Source organism: Mauremys mutica, chromosome 12 (genome assembly GCF_020497125.1).
Source record: "Mauremys mutica isolate MM-2020 ecotype Southern chromosome 12, ASM2049712v1, whole genome shotgun sequence".
Lineage (NCBI taxonomy): Eukaryota > Metazoa > Chordata > Testudines > Geoemydidae > Mauremys > Mauremys mutica.
The window spans coordinates 25,707,165-25,724,755 of NC_059083.1; the positions used below are offsets into that span (position 1 = coordinate 25,707,165).

Genomic DNA, 17,591 nt, shown 5'->3' on the forward strand with positions numbered 1-17,591 from the left:
AAGGGGTCCCGTTCGCTGTACCTACAAGCTCTGTGTTAGACCGTGTTCCTGTCATCTAATAAACCTCTGTTTTACTGGCTGGCTGAGAGTCACGTCTGACTGCGAAGTGGGGGTCCAGGACCCGGTGGCTTCCCCATGACCCCGCTGGGGCGGGCTCACTGTGGGAAGTGCATGGAGGGGCAGAGGATGCTGAATGCTCCAAGGAGAGACCCAGGAGGTGAGGCTGTGTGAGCTTCTTACCCTGAAGACAGTCTGCTCCGAGGGAGAGGAGGCTCCCCAAAGTCCTGACTGGCTTTGTGGGGAGCAGTTCCAGAGCATCGCATGGGGACTCCGTGACGGGGGGCTCACCTCCGGTAGCTCCCCAAAGTGGCTTCCCTTTGTCTCTCATCCCTGCTGCTGCTGCGGAGCTAGGCTGAGGGGCAGGGGCGGCTCTAGCAATTTCACCACCCCAAGCAGGGCGGCACGGCGTGGGGGGCGCTCTGGCGGTCGCCGGTCCCGCGGCTCCAGTGTACCTCCTGCAGACGTGCCTGCGGGAGGTCCACTGGAGCCGCGGACCAGCGGACCCTTCTGCGGGAGGTCCACCAGAGCTGTCTGCCGCCCTCCCGGCGACCGGTGGAGCGCCCCCCACGGCATGCCACCCCAAGCACGCACTTGGCGTGCTGGGGCCTGGAGCCGGCCCTGCTGAGGGGGTCTGTGCAGCTGGGGGAGGGGTAGCACTGAGGGGCTGGAGCTAGGCTGAGGGGAGCTGTGCAATATGGAGGCAGCACTGAAGGCCTGGAGGGAGCTAGGCTGAGGGGGGCTGTGCACTGGGGGGCGACACTGAAGGGTTGGAGCTGGGCTGAGGGGGGCTGTGCATCCAGCCACAGAGAAGTCCAATACCCCCTGTGTGGAGACAAGGGTCAAAGTGACGTGTGCATAATCAGTGGTAATAAAACACAAGAGAGAAGAGAACAAGAACATGAAAATAGCTTGAAGAAAAAAGCCCTGCCAATGAAATGTTCATGCATGTGCAGTGTATGACCTATATAAGGTACTTCATATTCATATCACTCAAAGGTGATTGGACAAGAACTAATAAATATGCAATTTGGATGTGTATAATATGTCAGACATTGTAAGGGGTAATCAGAGCTTCATAAGAAAAATCCCCCATGACCCGCCTATGCCCCGGGAGAAGGGAACTGGCCAGAACTTCTTTCTATATGTGATGGCTAGTAGCAAATATCCCAACGGCTGGTGATGGGGCACTAGATGGGGAGGGCTCTGAGTTAGAGAAAATTCTTTCCCAGGTGTCTGGCTGTTGGGTCTTGCTGAAATGCTCAGTGTCAAACTGACCACCATATTTGGGATAGGGAAGGAATTTTCCACCAAGTCAAATCGCCACAGACCCTGTTTTTGTTTTGTTTTTTGTACAGATGCTACACTAGAATAAATGGTGGAGTCTCTGTAACTTGGAGTCTTTAAATCAGTATTTGAGGACTTCAGTAATTCAGCCAGAGTTTATGGGTAAATTGCAGGAGTCGGTGAGGCGGTTCTGTGGCCTGCAATGTGCAGGAGGTCAGAGCAGATGGATCTGCTTAAGTTTATCTGAGAGATTTGTTCTGACCTTAAAGTCTGTGAGTCATTTCTTACTTTATAATTGTAATTGAAAGGTATGTTTGTGGGGCAAACAAAGGTTTGAATGAATCAACCTGAATGTCTCGGACCAAGTGTCTGGCCTTCTCACCCAACATTAAATAGAAGCATCATCTAAGTGTGAACCAATTGACCAGCACCATTTTCTTCCCATAGTCTCAGAGGCACATCCCAATTTCCATTCCTAGATCCATTTTAGGTACCTTTGCATTTCCTCAGAGTTGCCAATAGCACAATAGTTTTCTGGGAGAAATCGCTGACTCGTTCTTTCAGTTCAGGAGAAATCTCCTCTGGCTGCTGGAACTTCCCCTTCTCACACCTAGAGAGAAACAATTTCATGTGATCATATTTCATTGTGTGATTCATTATAAGTTCTGGTAGTGAGTGGCTGCTCTAATATGCCTGGAGTCAGAATTCCTCGACTTTTCCCAGCCTCAAAGTAGGTGCAACACAGCCCCTGGCCGTACAACCTTCCCTTCAAAGGACTCATTAATATTCTTCAGCTCTGGGGACAAAAGGGGAATTGAATCTCCATGGCCAATTTACTCCTTGGCCTCCATGCTCTGAGGGACAGGAGGTTCCTACATGAAGTGCTGTAGAAATCTTTCCACTAGGAACTAGACTGAGACGCCAACTCCCCGCTCCCCACCTCATTCCACACAGGTCTCCTACCAAGCCTCAGGCTGGAAAAGACTCTTGACCACTGCTGCCTGGGCTGAATAGTGACCAGTGCCTCAGCAGTGAGAGGCCCACAGTCCATCCCCACAATCCTGAGGCAGCCAGTCCCCCAGGGATGTGACATCTCTAGGAAATACTTGAGGTCAGTCTTTCCCACAGACTGAAGAATTCCAGAGTCTTCTATACAAGGGTGAGAACCTCAGGATGAAGTTGATCAGAGAGATTTTTATCCAACATGTGATCTTCCCCACACATGTTGCTGTGGAGATGCAGTGCTAACATCATGTCCATGCTCTTTCCCAGAATTGCCAAGTATGTGTGGGAGGGAGAGAGAGCCACATACCTGCTTAAGGTGCTTCTGACATTGTAGAGGAGAGAGAGAGGAGTGAGATTAAAAAAAATCTCAGTACCACCTGAAACACACTTGGGATTCCAGGAACGGGATTTTGCAAATCCAGGGAAAATCAGCCCTGCCCTGGACCCGGGGCCATGGTTTCACTGAGCTAATGGGGCTTTTCCATCTCTAATATCAATGTGTCTGTGAGTCTGCAAAGAACAATTGTCATTCACATGTCAGCAATGCACACATTGAGTTACACTGAGATCTCTGACTGCTGGACTCCTGTGCCCGTGGTTCAGGAGCTGTCCTGTCCCTGTGTTGGGATTTGGGATGTTTCTAGCTCAGTCTCACCTGCAGGAATTCACTTGATGGCTTCTCACACTTCCCCTCCAGCTCACTGATCAGCTCACTGAGATGGGAAATCTGCTCGGAGAGTTTGGTGATATTTTCATTCTGTATCTTCACAATCTCCTTGTCCAGCTTCTCCAGCTGGGCCAGCAGGAGTCGCTCTTGCTCCTCCAGGAACTGCTGGAGTTCCTGAAATTCAGACACAATCTTTTGCCTCTCAGTTTCTGTCTGTTTCTATAAGAAATAAGGAAAGGGCTGGTCAGGAACATGGATGGAGCCTGATGACCTCCCATACAGTCTTACGAGAGAGAGTTTCTTTACAATCTCTAACACATCTGTGTAGAGACCAGGACATGAGCCGTCAGGCCTAGTGCTCAGAGCTGCAGTTGGAAATCGGGAACTACAGCCAAAATCAGAGCTGGAGTCAAAGTCAGGATCTCACCAAGGGTTGGGGCTACAGTCGAGCTCAGGAGTCATGCCAACGGCTGAGTCAGAATCAGTGTCTGGAGTCACACCAGGGATCAGGACTGGAGTTGGAGTCAGGCAGCCACACGAAGGGTTAAGCTGGAGTCAGATAACAGTACTGCAGGTCAAACCTGAGTCAGGGACAACGCCAGGGCCAAGCCAGAATCAGGGTCCAGTCCAGCAGCAGATCGGGAGTTCACTCAGTTGTTTGGACAACTTCACGTGACTCCTGCTGGCGTAATTCATGCATCCGAACGTCTGCTCCAATCGGGTGCTTTGTAGGCAGATCCTCTGGTGGGCCAGAGTTCCACTAGCCCCTCCCCTGCTGGCTCTGGAGAGCGGCTGGGTTGTAATGACAGTCTCTGTGGACTGAGGTTCAAAACCCACCATTCTTCACATCCTGACACTTGACTATACACTGTGATCACAAGGGAGAGGATTTTCTTACAGCTTCCCATTTGGCCCCCATCTCTCTGAAAGGGCTGTCTCCATGTCTACGGGGGTATAGTCAGTGCAGTTTGGGAGACATGTTGTGAAAGCCACAAGGGGTAGTAATTAACTCATTAATTAAAATTCATCTTAGATCCTGCAGAAGATGCTGTTGTCCTTCTCCAGGGAAAGAACAGTTGTGATATGCACACGTGTACACACACACACACACACACACACACACACACAATCCCATGATCATGGAGAAACACACACAAGGCCACAGAGAAATCTACCAATAAATATCCCTCTCACTTCCATGTCCCAGCAGGCGAAGAACAACAGGCACCTACCAGATACTCCTGGCTTCTCTTCTCTCCAGTCATTTTAAATCCCAGCAGCTTTTCTCTCTCTTCCCTCAGAGTCTTCAAATGGGCTTATATTCTTTCCTGACAAACAGAAATGATTTGATGGGTTTATTTTGATGGTTGTAGGGGGTAGATGAGGTGTTTTCCACCCAAAGTTCAAGATAACAGTCAGTCTTCCTAGATAGACTAGGTGGGTAAGGCAATATCTTCTGCTGGGCCAGCTCCTGTTGGTAAGAGAGTTACACACAACTCAGCTCTGGAGAACATACTCTTTCCCAGGTATGAAGAAGAGCTCTGTGTAAGTTTGAAAGCTTGTCATTCACCCACAGAAGTTGGCCATGAGCAGATATTACATCACCTACCTTGTCTCTCTAATATTCCGGGACCAACACAGTTACAACAATACTGTGTACAACAGTGGGTCTTTGTAGAGGTAGGACATCAGAGACACCAAGGAAATGAAACCTTATTTATGGAAATTGGGCAGGTTTTGTATTCAGATTGTTTGAAGTTATTATGTCCACTCTCTCCATTGAGTCGAACCAGTGGAAAACTGGTGTCCCATGGCAGTGAATCTATAAAGATGTTTTTGAGAAGATTTAATGAACAGTGATACCAACCCCATAAGCCACCGGGGGCAGCCATATAGGCCGGGATGCTCAAGGGAGTCCAACCCCATTGACTTTCAGCCTCCTGGGGATTGGACTGGCTGGAGTAGGGCAAACCCCATTAGATGTATTGGTTTGTGTTAGGAACAGCTAGAGTTTGCCCTAGTGCTGTCCTAGCCCCTTTCCGTGGCAATGGCCTCTGGGTAGCTACCCCAAAATCCCCAGCAAAGACCTCAGAAGCAGTGGATTCTGGGAGATTTCAAAAGGCTGCCTGGTGGGACTAATGGAACCACCTTGGCTGGTCCTTGCCCATGAACACACGAGAACAGGTCAGACTGGCACAGGTCCGCACTGCCCAGGGGTTAGTTCTGCTGAAGATAAGTCGAATCCCAGTGGTACTTGGCATGGACCTGCGCTGTCTGGAGCCTTTGTGGGTGTGGACTCAAGGTGCTCGGGGTCCCACACAACGTTTAGCCCAGTGATCTCCTCTAGTGCAGGCCGGCAGCATCTGCGTTTAACCCATCATGGAGGAGCACAGGAGTTCACAATCCCAGTGGGAAACCTCATCTCCCTGCTGGGCCTAGGGCCTGTATCAAGGAGTCTTTTCCTCCTAATCTCTGCACTTCATCACTGCTCAGTGCTGCTGAAAGGGGCAGAGTAGCTAGAGGTTAGGGCACTGAACTGGGCCTTGGAAAACCAGGTTTTTATATCCAGCTCTGCCACGGATCTGCTGAGTCACCTTGGACAAGTCACTTCCCATTACCGTGCCTCAGTTTCCCCTCCCACCCTTTGTCTGTCTTGTCCAGTTGGACTGTAAATGGCTCGGGGCAGGGATTGGCCCTCACTGGGTTTTGTGCAAGACCTCCTACAATCGAGGTCAGAGCTTATCTGGGGTCTGTAGGGGATGCAAACAACAATAAACACTGTGATACAACCAGTAATACCAGCCACAGCTTGTAACGCCCCCTATCAGCTTTCATGCAATGAAGGCTACACACAGTTGAATGACGCAGTTACACCATTAACCTGTAATTAACATCCACAGTTATTACCCATTAGACTGGACAGCCGCCTGTATGGGAACCACCATGTGAGCGCGGTGAGCCCGGGCTCTCTGCAGATCACACAGATGGGGGTTTGATCCTCTTCACAGAACAGTTTCAGAGCCTCCTGGTGCTCCCCACACACCCCGTCCCCTCCTCTTCCCTTTGCTGCCTGTAAACTCAGTCGCTTGGCGATTTCTACGACATTTGCCAGCTGCCTGTTGGGCCTGAGGTTTCTCTGTTGCACAGTTTCTCTGCACTGAGGACAGGAGGCGGCTGTAGCGGATCCCTCCCAGCACTGGCTGATGCAGGCTCGGCAGAAATTGTGCCCACACTCCAGACTGACAGGTTCTGTGAAATACTCCAGACAGACGGGACATGTTGCTTTCCCCTGGAGACTTTCCACGGGGTTCTCTGCAGCCATGGCTCCCTCTGGGCAGTTTGTAACAGGCTTTGTTTCAAATACCTGAATTCACACTATGCCCCGCCTGCAGCAGCAAGGGGGTGTTTCCTTTCCTGAAAATGACTCCTGCTGTTTGCTGAGCAGGAAGAACCCAACCAATTTCACTCCCGGAGGCTTTGGTAAAAAATTTACCACTAGGGCTCTGGTCCTGCAATCAGCCCCTGTGCTGGTGTGGAGGGTCACTGAGGCAGCCCCCTGTGAGGCTGAACCTGGAGGAGCAGGAGCTGTGTGTCAGGAGTGATAGTCAGGCTGGGCAGAATTTTTTTTATAATATCTAATTTTGACAGATAATCTTTATTTTAAGCAATTTTTATATTTATTGATTTAAACTTTCACAACAATCTGGGTTTTAAGCATTTCATTCCAATTAAAAGGTTCACGGTTGTGGGAAATTATGGGGGAATCAGACAATATTTTGGTCAGACCAGAACTATTTAATGACACTGGACACTGAGATTCAAAAAGTTGAAGCTTTAGAACTGTTAAAATTGTCTGTGAGCAGGTAAATCTCCTCCCTCCCCCAGCAGCTCCCCCAGGGCAGTAACCCAGTGCCTCCCCCGCCACCACACGGACCGAGGCTGAAAGTCCATCTGATGGCAGCTCAGGGGCCTGTGAAATGTGCTGGGATCTCAGCCTGGGCCCTAGTGGGGCAGGTGCCCCTGTAACACAACCACACCCAGCAAGGCCCTGCCCCCATTTTCTCCCTGTTTGTCAGTCCAGGCAGAGAGACCAGGGACTGCAGGGAGACCAAGCTCCTGTCCCCCAGGTGAGGGCTGGAGCCCAATGGCCGAGGGCAGCGGGTGTGTGGGGAGCTCGCACTAGGGGCTGCAGGGTACCTGGTGTGGGATAAACAGAGACCTCTCAGGCCACTTGCCCATTGCGGCTGCAGGAGGGGATATGGGGACAGACTGAGGAGGCCTGGGGCAGTCTGGGAAGCCGCCATCAGGGACAAAGAGAGGGAATTCAGCTGTGGTGGGGGAGCCGTGCTGGGCAGAGATGCTGCTGCGGATGCAGCTAGTTACCCGGGTCCAGTGTTGCAGCAGTTTAACAACGTGGTTAATAGACGTTGCAGCTCAGCAGAGTATAAGAGGTGCAGCTTCATCCTGGCCACACTCCTCTAGTCCTTTCCACCCCTCCCTCCTCCAGCCTGTCCCTGCCCCAACCCCACTTCCTCCCACCCCTCCCAGGAGCGCTCCCTGTGCCTGCAGCTGCTGGGGAGGAAGCACAAACAGCCATGCTGGGCAGCCCAGGAGCCAGAGCACAATGATGGCCTAGGTCCAAACGTCAAGAATCTCTTTTGATTTAGGGTCCAAATTTGGGTACTGACCTAAGTGCCTAGGGGCTGGTTCTCCAAGGGGCTGAGCACCCGCAGCGCCCACTGACTCTGGCTGCAGCTGCGAATGCAGGTGGAACATGTGCCCTGAAGTCCTGTATTTCGAGGAGATAAACCGAGACACCCACAGTTAGGCCACTGTTGTAAATTTAGGCCTTACTGACTTGCTCTATAACAGCAGTACGTGGGCTAAATCCAGGGGTGACAGTAATTTACAGGACTGCTGGAGTCCCGAGGGGGCGTGGCCTCATCCAGAAGAGGCGGGGCCTCTCAAGATTTAAAGGCCCTGGTGCACCGGCTGTGACTGGAAGTCCCAGGGCCTTTAAATCAATCCGGGGCTCTCAGCTGCAGAGGTGGCTGGGAGCCCCCGGGGCTCAGGGGCAAATTAAAAGGCCCGGTGCTCCGGCTGCTGAGGAGCTTCAGGTCCTTTAAATCCCCACCGCAGCTCTGGCAGCCGGAGCTGCGGGTGGGATTTAAAGGGCCCGGAGCTCCTGCCGCTGCGGGGAGCTCTGAGCCCTTTAAATCCCGGCCCCAGCCCAGCCGCCGGAGCCGCGGGTAGGATTCAAAGGGCTCTGGGCTCCCACCTGCGGCCCTTTAAAGCCCAGCAGCGGAAGCCAGTGCGGTCCAGCACAGTGTATTGGCTCTTGCTGGTATGCCGTACCGTACCGTACCGGCTTACTTTCACCTCTGGCTAAGGCTCATTATAAGTTGCTGTTTATACTTGGTCACTGCTTGGTCCCATGATTGTAGCAGCAGAGGTGCTGACCCCAGGGGCGCTCCGGAGCTCAAACCCCTGCGAAAAAAATATAGGGGGAACTCAGCACTCACCAGCCACAGCCGTTCTGCAGGCTGCCAATGAGCTGTTTGGTGGTAGGGGAGGTGCCCGGGTGAGGGCGGAGAGCAGCGAGCTGCAGATTGGCTGCGGCTTCGGAGAGGGGTTGGAGCAGGGGCGGGAAGAGGCAGACAGAGGGCACGGCCTTAGGGGAGGAGGCGGAATGGGGTCAGGAAGAGGTGGAGCGAGGGCAGGGCCTCAGGGGAGGGGCATAGTGGGAGCAGGGCCCGAGGGCAGAGCGGGGGTGGAGCCCTCTGAGGAAAAATAAAAGTCAGCGCCTATGGTAAGCAGAGACTGAGCAGTGAATAGGGCCGACTTTAGGCCAATTCAACCAATTCCCCTGAATCGGGCCACGCCCCTAAGAGGGCCCCGTGCCCAAGCCCCGGTTCGGCGTACAGGCAAGAGCCGGTGCGCTGTACCGGGGTAGCCTGGCTTCCCCAGGGGGCAATTTAAAGGGCCTGGGGCTCCCAACAGGGGCTGGAACCCCAGGCCCTTTAAATTGCCACTGAAGCCCCACTGCTGGAGCCCTGGGGTAGGGCTGCAGGGCTCTGGGGGCTATTTAAAAAGTCCGAGGCTCCCGTTGCTTCTACTGCCCCGGCCCTTTAAATAGCCACTGGAGCCCTACTGCTCCCCCAGGGCTCCCTCGGCTATTTGCAGGGCCTGAGCAGTGGAAGCAGGGGAGCCCCGGGCTGCTGCTGCTACACCGGTGGGGGAGGGAGGCGGAGGAGGGGGCACTCACCATACAGGGTGGGCTGCACTCCCTGCTTGCAGCCAGCCCCTGCTGCACCCCCTGCCCTGCCTGCACCAGCCCCTGCCTGCAGCCAGCCCTGCACCCCTGCCCTGTCTCCAACCAGCCCATTTCCAGCCAGCCCCTGCCACACCCCTGCCCTACCCGCACCAGCCCCGCACCCCCTGCCCTGTATCCAGCCAACCTCTGCCGCACCCCGCTGCCTGAAGCCAGGCAGTCCATCACTTCTCTGTCTCCAGCCCTGCCACCCCGGCCACACACCCCTGCATCCCTGCCTGAAGCCAGCCAGCCCACCCCACACCCGCTGTCTCCAGCCAGCTCTGCACCCCTTGCCCTGCCTGCAGCCAGATCCTACCTCCAGTCAGCCCCTGCCCTGCCTCCAGCCAGCCCCATGTCCACTGGTGCCCTGCAGTTCCCAGGGCAGTAACCCTGCACACCTGCTTCAATGAGGGGGCAGGGAGCAGCTGGGACCCACACGTGTGCACACCCTAGGGTGACCAAACAGCGTGAAAAATCGGGATGGGGTGGGGGTAATAGGATCCTATATAAGAAAAAGACCCAAAAATCAGGACTTTCCCTATAAAATCGGGACATCTGGTCACCCTAGCACACCCGCAGGGAGTGGCAGGGACCCACACGTGAAACAGAGCTCATTTCTAGTTCAGGCCCATCTTTTTAAAAAAGAACTTTAGGCAGGGTTAACATACAGCCGTATTTTCCCGGACATGTCAGGCTAAATTTTAAAAATTCCTCCTGGGAAAATACGGACATATGGTAACTCTATTGGTACAAAAATACATACTGTGGCAGATCCCTTAAATCAGAACTTTTTATAGGGAACCGGTTGCTAATAAATAAAAGGTTTTTTTTTCCAGTCATCCCTGCCGGGGCCCCACTGAAAATATTCAAATTGGGCCCAGCACTTCCTAAAGCCGGCCCTGGCCAGCGAAAGGCCCATATTATATCCCCAGTGTCTACAGGCAGCCAGTCCCCCCCGGGATGTAACAAGTTCATAATCTTTTCCATGGGATGGGTAAATCCACTGATTTGTTCACAGGGCAAGAACCTCGAGGTTAACATGAACAAAGTGAAAGTAGTGGAAATGTGGCTCCTGTCCACAATGTGCTGAGGGGAGACGAGGCTTTCACCTGGTGTCCAAGCCCCTGCACATGCTCAAGAAGTGTGAGGGGGAGTGAGAAGGAGCCACATGTCTGGTCGAGGTGCCTCTGATGTCCTAGAGGGGAAAACGAGAGAAAAGAGCGCTCGGACTAATTCCTCACACATTGGGGTGGGGCTGTAGGACTCTGGGATACAGGGCGATTGCTCTGTGCATGGTAAGTTTAGATCCTATCCAACCTCGCCCCGCTCCCTGCCCATTGATTGCCTCCCCGATCTCCCACCTCCTATCCAACCCCCCTGCTCCCTACCTACTGACCACCCTTTGGTACCCCCACCCCCTTCCAACTTCCCCCTACTCCCTGCCTGCCCCGTGGGACCTCCAACCCCATCCAACCCCCCCGCTCCCTGACCACGCCTGGGAGGGACCCTTGCTGCCATCCAACTATCCAGATTTCATTTCTGGTTTTCAGGTTGCAATTTTAGTTTTTCCAATTCCGGTTCTAAATTTTCCTTTTCATATTCACAGGCATCATGCTTTTCTGTGAGCTTATTTACAGCCTGAGACATAGCACAGATGACTCATGCTGCTGTTTGGACTTTCTTGGGAGACTAGCCCTGTTGATACCCCAACTACAAGTTGTCTAAATCTTTCTTATGCAGTGTAGAGACTGCAGCAGTCACACATGGATCAGACCCCAAGCTTTTAAACACCTGTCTTAACAAGCACTCATTAACCATAGCCGGAGGCTTCGGGGTGTCCCCCTTGTCCTCTGGAGTAAACCCACCTTGCTTGAACTTGCAGAACATCATAGACTTGGAGATAGCACTAATTCAACTCCACGTGCCTGTGTAATTCCTTCTCTCCCAATAATCTGTAACCAATCTGATCCCAATCTGATCCAATCCTCGGTTCCCCGGCCACTGAGTCTAATATCGTAAGACAATATTTTAGCTTATCCAACCAGTTCAGAAACAGTTAACTTATTCACTGACATGGTAACCATCCTCTGCTACCAAATGTTGAAATGGATCTTTAATGGCTCACAGCTGGGCAGAATGTTTCCCGATACCAATCAACAAGTCAGATTCAGTAGACTCCATGCACAGCAGTTTATTTAAGAAAGAATTCCAGAAGCAGTATAAGGTTATCTAATGCACGTCTCCCTAGTGAGCCTCCATTCCCCAAGCATAAACCCTCAGTAATCATGCTGGCCCCACACAGTATTCTGATTGGCTAGCGAAGTGGGTATAGCTATCGAGCTAGATCAGGATTTCTCTCTTTCATTGTCTTCTATTCTCAGTCATCTGGTCTATCAAGGATTCCCCCGAGGCAGTAGTTTTCAAAGGACTCATATGCCCTGTGGACATTTTATTACTAATTTTCTCCTAATTAATACTTTGGAAGGGACTGCAGAAGGGGTACCCACCACACATCACCCCACATTTACACTGTCATCAATCATTCAATCAAGCTGTCAGAGCGATGCCATTTTGCCCCAGGTCAGTTTGTGCCAAGATCACTGATCTCGTGATTATACAGTTTTTTTACCTAGTGAGCTGGCATATTGACTGACAAATGTTGGTAACAGAACAGACACGCAGAATAGAAAATGTCCACAGTAACCATTGGATGCTCAGAAGGCCCTGCTCCCAGAATCCTCTAGCAAATTCAGACATGTCAAGTCATACCGCATTCACGTCCACCACATTAATTAATAAGAAGTGCAGTAATTCATCATAATTCAACACTGTCCCAACACCCCAGACAGTGAATCTCCTTGTTCTCTCCCCCCGCCCCGCCCCCTGTCTCAGCGTGAGGGGGATGTGCTTCTCTTTCAATGGTTGTCAGTTCCCTGTCACCCCCAGACTTTTACCTCCTCTCACAAACTCATCAGGGCTCTGCCAGTCCTTACTTTGCCTTACAGATTGACAGTAGGCTCAACTCATCTCCAGCCCCTCTGACGTGTCCTTCTGTAGTGGCCAGCCCCTCGCCACCGGATACTCAGAAACGTCCATGGACAACACCAGCTTGTTTAATTCAGCTGAGGATCAGCCCCAGTGGAACATCACAGCACTGAGATATATTTTTAGTGAAAACAAACAAGTTTATTAGTTCAGATTGAAGAGCTAGTGAGTGAAGCAATAAGACCAACAGGTTACACACCAAACATCAGGTATAACAGGATTCAGATAGGCTGAGATTAATTTTTACAGGTAAAATCCATGGCTAAAGCATTCTCCCAGGGTCACCAGCCATCACTGATGAAATCCCCCTTTTCATGAATGCAAAGCATGCTCTACTTTTCACTTCCTGAAGGATTGCGGGTGCTGTTCTTGTCCCCCAGTTGTAGTCCAGTTAGTTCCACCACGATTTCAACAGCTTCCACCCCACCATCAACCTCAGCCTGGACCAATCTACACGGGAGGTCCACTTCCTAGACACCACAGTGCAAATAAGTGGTCACGTTAACACCACCTTATGCCAAAAACCTACCGACCGCTATGCCTACCTTCATGCCTCCAGCTTCCATCCCGGGCACACCAGACAATCCATTGTCTACAGCCAAGCACTGAGGTACAACCACATCTGCTCCAACCCCTTTGACAGAGACCAACACCTACAAAATCTTCACCAAGAATTCTCAATACCTACACGAGGAAATAAGGAAACAGATCAACAGAGCCAGATATGTACCCAGAAGCCTCCTACTGCAAGACAAACCCAAAAAAGAAACCAACAGAACTCCACTGGCCATCACATACAGTCCCCAGCTAAAACCCCTTCAACGCATCATCAGGGATCTACAACCCATTCTGGACAATGATCCTTCACTTTCACAGGCCTTGGGTGGCAGGCCAGTCCTCGCCCACAGACAACCTGCCAACCTGAAGCATATTCTCACCAGTAACTGCACACTGCACCATAATAACTCTAACTCAGGAACCAATCCATGCAACAAACCTCGATGCCAACTCTGCCCACATATCTACACCAGCGACACCATCACAGGACCTAACCAGATAAGCCACACCATCATCGGTTCATTCACCTGCATGTCTACCAATGTAATATACACCATCATATGCCAGCAATGTCGCTCTGCTATGTACATTGGCCAAACTGGACAGTCCCTACGGAAAAGGATGAATGGACATAAATCAGATATTAGGAATGGCACTATATAAAAACCTGTAGGAGAACACTTCAATCTCCCTGGACACACAATAGCAGATTTAAAGGTAGCCATCCTGCAGCAAAAAAACTTCAGGACCAGACTCCAAAGAGAGACTGCTGAGCTTCAGTTCATCTGCAAATTTGACACCATCAGCTCAGGATTAAACAAAGATGGTGAATGGCTAGCCAACTACAAAAGCAGTTTCTCCTCCCTTGGTTTTCACACCTCAACTGCTAGAAGAGGGCCTCATCCTCCCTGATTGAACTAACCACGTTATCTCTAGCCTGCTTCTTGCTTGCATATATATACCTGCCCCTGGAAATTTCCACTACGTGCATCTGATGAGGTGGGTATTCACCCACGAAAGCTCATGCTCCAATACGTCTGTTAGTCTATAAGATGCCACAGGACTCTTTTCTGCTTTTAAGACCACTCAGTGCTATTTCTTTTTCTGCCAATCGCTTAGATAAACAAGTTTGTTTACATTTGCAGAAGATAACCTTGCAAGTGAGAAGAGGCAAACTTATGACACTGTTGCAGCCAGAGTCAAAAGATATTTATGTGCCAGATGCGTTAAAGATTCCTCTGTCCCTTCATGCTTCAACCACCATTGCTTAACCTCCCTTCCCCCAGCCTGCTATACCTGCTGCTCATGCTCAGACCAGAGCTGACCATTCTTCGGCTTCTTAGCCTCTTCTAGGGCCTTTGGGGAAAATTTTTCATCTGCCAGTAGGGTTGCCAACTCTCCTGGATCAGACACCATTTGTGGCAATGGCGTCTGATCCGGGAGAGTTGGAATCATTATCTGCCAGGGAAATCCCCTCTGGCTGGCATTTCCCATTTGCCTGCCTCCTGCCGAAGGAGAGTTAATTGGCATTTATTTATTTTTTGAGCTTCTCCCACAGACATAGCAGCTATCGCCCATTGGGGTGGATTAATTAACTCTCCCGCAGGTGCAGAACAGAAAACTGCTCCCTGTAGGAATGTGCTACTTATGGTGGACTGAGCGTGCTCAGTAACATCTGCTGAAGCCACTGCCTTTACTAAGCGTAAGGTTGTGCTGAGTGCTTTTTACAGGGGTTAAAAAGGGCCAAAGGTGGCAAATTGGAGGAGGGGGGCAGCCAGGATCTGAGCAGGGGGCAAAAATTGACTGGTTGGGGGGTCATGCACCTGCCAAACACCTGCCAGGAATGGTCTAGATAATACTTAGTCCTGCCATGGGAGAATGCTCATTTTTATATTTAGATCCTTAGGCCCAGATCCTCCAAGGTCTGTAGGCTCCTAACTCCCATTGACAGCAGTCTACATCCTTTGAGGATCTGAAGCTTAGAGTCTTACCTGAAGATATCAGGCCTGGAAACATAAACTGATAAATGACCATGCAGTACTGACAGCACCAAGTGTTCAAAATTCATGAGACTGGCGGAAGGAATCATGAGATCTTTTCTAAAATGTATCACTTCTTTGTTTCTGAGTGACAAGTTTTCACTCTTGTCACATTCTCAACTTTTTCTACTCAACCAAGAGAAAGTAACCCTTCAAAGTTTCAACCTTTTCTGGCAAGAAACTTTTGTTTTTAAGTGGGATTCTCATGTACTCATATGATTTCAAGAGCTGGGGCCAGTGGTGCCATTTCAGAATTGGGGGTGGGGGGCAGCTTTAACCATGATTCCCAGGGCTATTTTTTACTGTGTCAATAGTCCACAGTCACTTCAAAAGTAGCCCAATTTATTTAACTTTTTTTTATTAACACTACAGTCTATATCTTTAAAAATAATCACTATCTAGATATAATTAAATGATGGATGTTAGCAGCATATAGATCTATAACAAACTTTGGCAGCCAAATCGTTCAGATTGGCTTAGGTTTATGTTCACTGAAGGGTTTATACAACTAGTTCTAATGAATACAAAGGATTAAGTTAGCAGGAGGTTTCTGGTGTGTTGCTGTAAGGATTTGAGAGAGTAAACGTCACCTCCATGAAATACACTGATTGTACTCAAGTTTGTGAGACTCTGCCACCATCACAACAACAGGAGAGATGAATATTTACCAGCTGGAAGAGAAGATACAGCAGAAAGCTGCAAAATGGCTATGAGGGGGTAGCAGCTCCCCAAAAGGTATCTGGGGAAAAGGTCCTAGAATAGAAAAGTGCAGCCCCACTGTGGGGAGATTTAGTAACATCCAGACATTCCCAGGGGCATTGGTGTTTCTGTGTCACAGCCGATGGACCTGACCCAAAGCTCATTGCTGGCAAAGGAAAGACTCCCACAGACAAGGGGGACTAAATGGTAGAATAACGGCAGTGCCCAGTGTGGCCATTTCACTACAAAATTAGAGAGTTGGAAAAAATTGGAAAGTTTTAGTGTAATTTAAGCAATATTTGTGGTGGTGGCAGCTCATGCTTGTTTCTTCCCAGCAGGGAACGATTCCAGGTTTTCTGTTCTGCAGCATGGCTCTTGCAGACTGGCTGTGCTTTACTCTCTCCATTTATCTAAGTGTAGACACAGGAAAAAAAATCAGTTCTACAACTTTAATTCATTTCATTTTCAAAGTCCTGATGCTCCAATGTTTGTATTTAAAACGCTGCCCAGGACTCTTGGTCTAAGAACTATTTTCAGTCAGACACAGAGCCTGTAAAAGTAAGTTTTAAGTGCTGGAACGAGGGGTACTGGGGATGCAGCACCCCCTGGCTTGAAGTGGTTTCGTGGCTGCATGATCTCTAGATTATTCTTGGACATGATATGTTTGGAGATCTTTCTATTTCATCATGAAATACATTTTCATATTATGTGTTGTAGCTTGATCTTTCACCCTTAACATAAATGAGCTGCTGCTGAGCTCCAGGGGTTAAGATGTTTCCCGGAATGAAATATTCTGTAATGTTTCCCTGCAGAAATGTAGAAACAGAAAAAGTGGATGGACATTTTAGATGGAAATTGAAATGATTCAGCTGTTTGCAATTACATGTTGATTCTCCTGATCAGAATCTAGCGTACCATCATAAAAAGCAACATTTCTAGGAAAACCTTGATTTTGCTGAAGCCACACTTTCAGGTGAGAGACATTGCTGTGTGAAAAATGTCAACACACTGTAATTATGGAGGGCCTTAGCTGCAGAGGAATTGAGATTTCTAATAGAGATTGTTCAAATTGTTCATGTTTTAAAGAAAACTATCTGGATTATTCAATAAGTAAATATAATTTCCTCCATTCTCCTTTCATCTGTTAGTTTCCATTAAGCCAGAACAGAAATTGCTTTCCACAGAGGCAACAATAAATAGTCTGTCACGGTGGGAGCATGTTACTCGCTGTTACTCTCCTGTTACTCACAGAGATCTGAGCATTGATAACATCCCTGTGCAGATTTACTGGTGAGTAACAACGGTACCTACCAGCAGTTCCTGGGTTTTCCTTTTCCCCACTGTAGTTAAATGCCAATTTCTCATCTCCCTCTTTCCTCTAACTCCCCAAACAGCTCCAAATTTGATCCTAAGAAGAGAGAAAGGGCTTCTGAATTTTCTGTATTTTGGGGCATTTACCTCACAAACAAAATGTACCAAAAGACAGGGGGCTCTAGAGAGTCACAGGAACAGCCCTGCAATCCACAAAGCTGAGTGAGGGGTCTGGACTCCTTATACAATTCCCCTCTGCTCATGCTGAGCAGAGGGGAATTGTATAAGGAGTCCAGACCCCTCACTCACTGACTGGTTTAGGCAGCTCCCTGCCTAGCACGCTGGCTTCTGTGTAACCCATTCTAAGGCACTTACATCTTTCCAACACTCAGGGTTTGTGGCTCACGGTGTGGTTCCAGTGACTTTCTAGGCAGCTGCAATTTAGACCCAGTGACATTCAGCTTTGTAATACCTGAGTCTCTTTGTCTCCAACTCAGAAGGAGAGAGCAAAGTCCTCCAGCATGCAGCAGGTTCATGAGGCTGGAGGCCCTGCCTGCTTTCCTAGGCCCAGATGGCCCCCAGGACTCCCAAGGGAAGGGTGAGCTAGTGA

The 17,591-nt window shown here is 49.9% G+C and overlaps 1 pseudogene; it reads right to left on the reverse strand.

Annotated features, from left to right (window-relative positions):
- The window catches only part of LOC123346643, a 28,357-nt pseudogene that overhangs the window by 7,175 nt on the left and 3,591 nt on the right, over window positions 1-17,591 (reverse strand).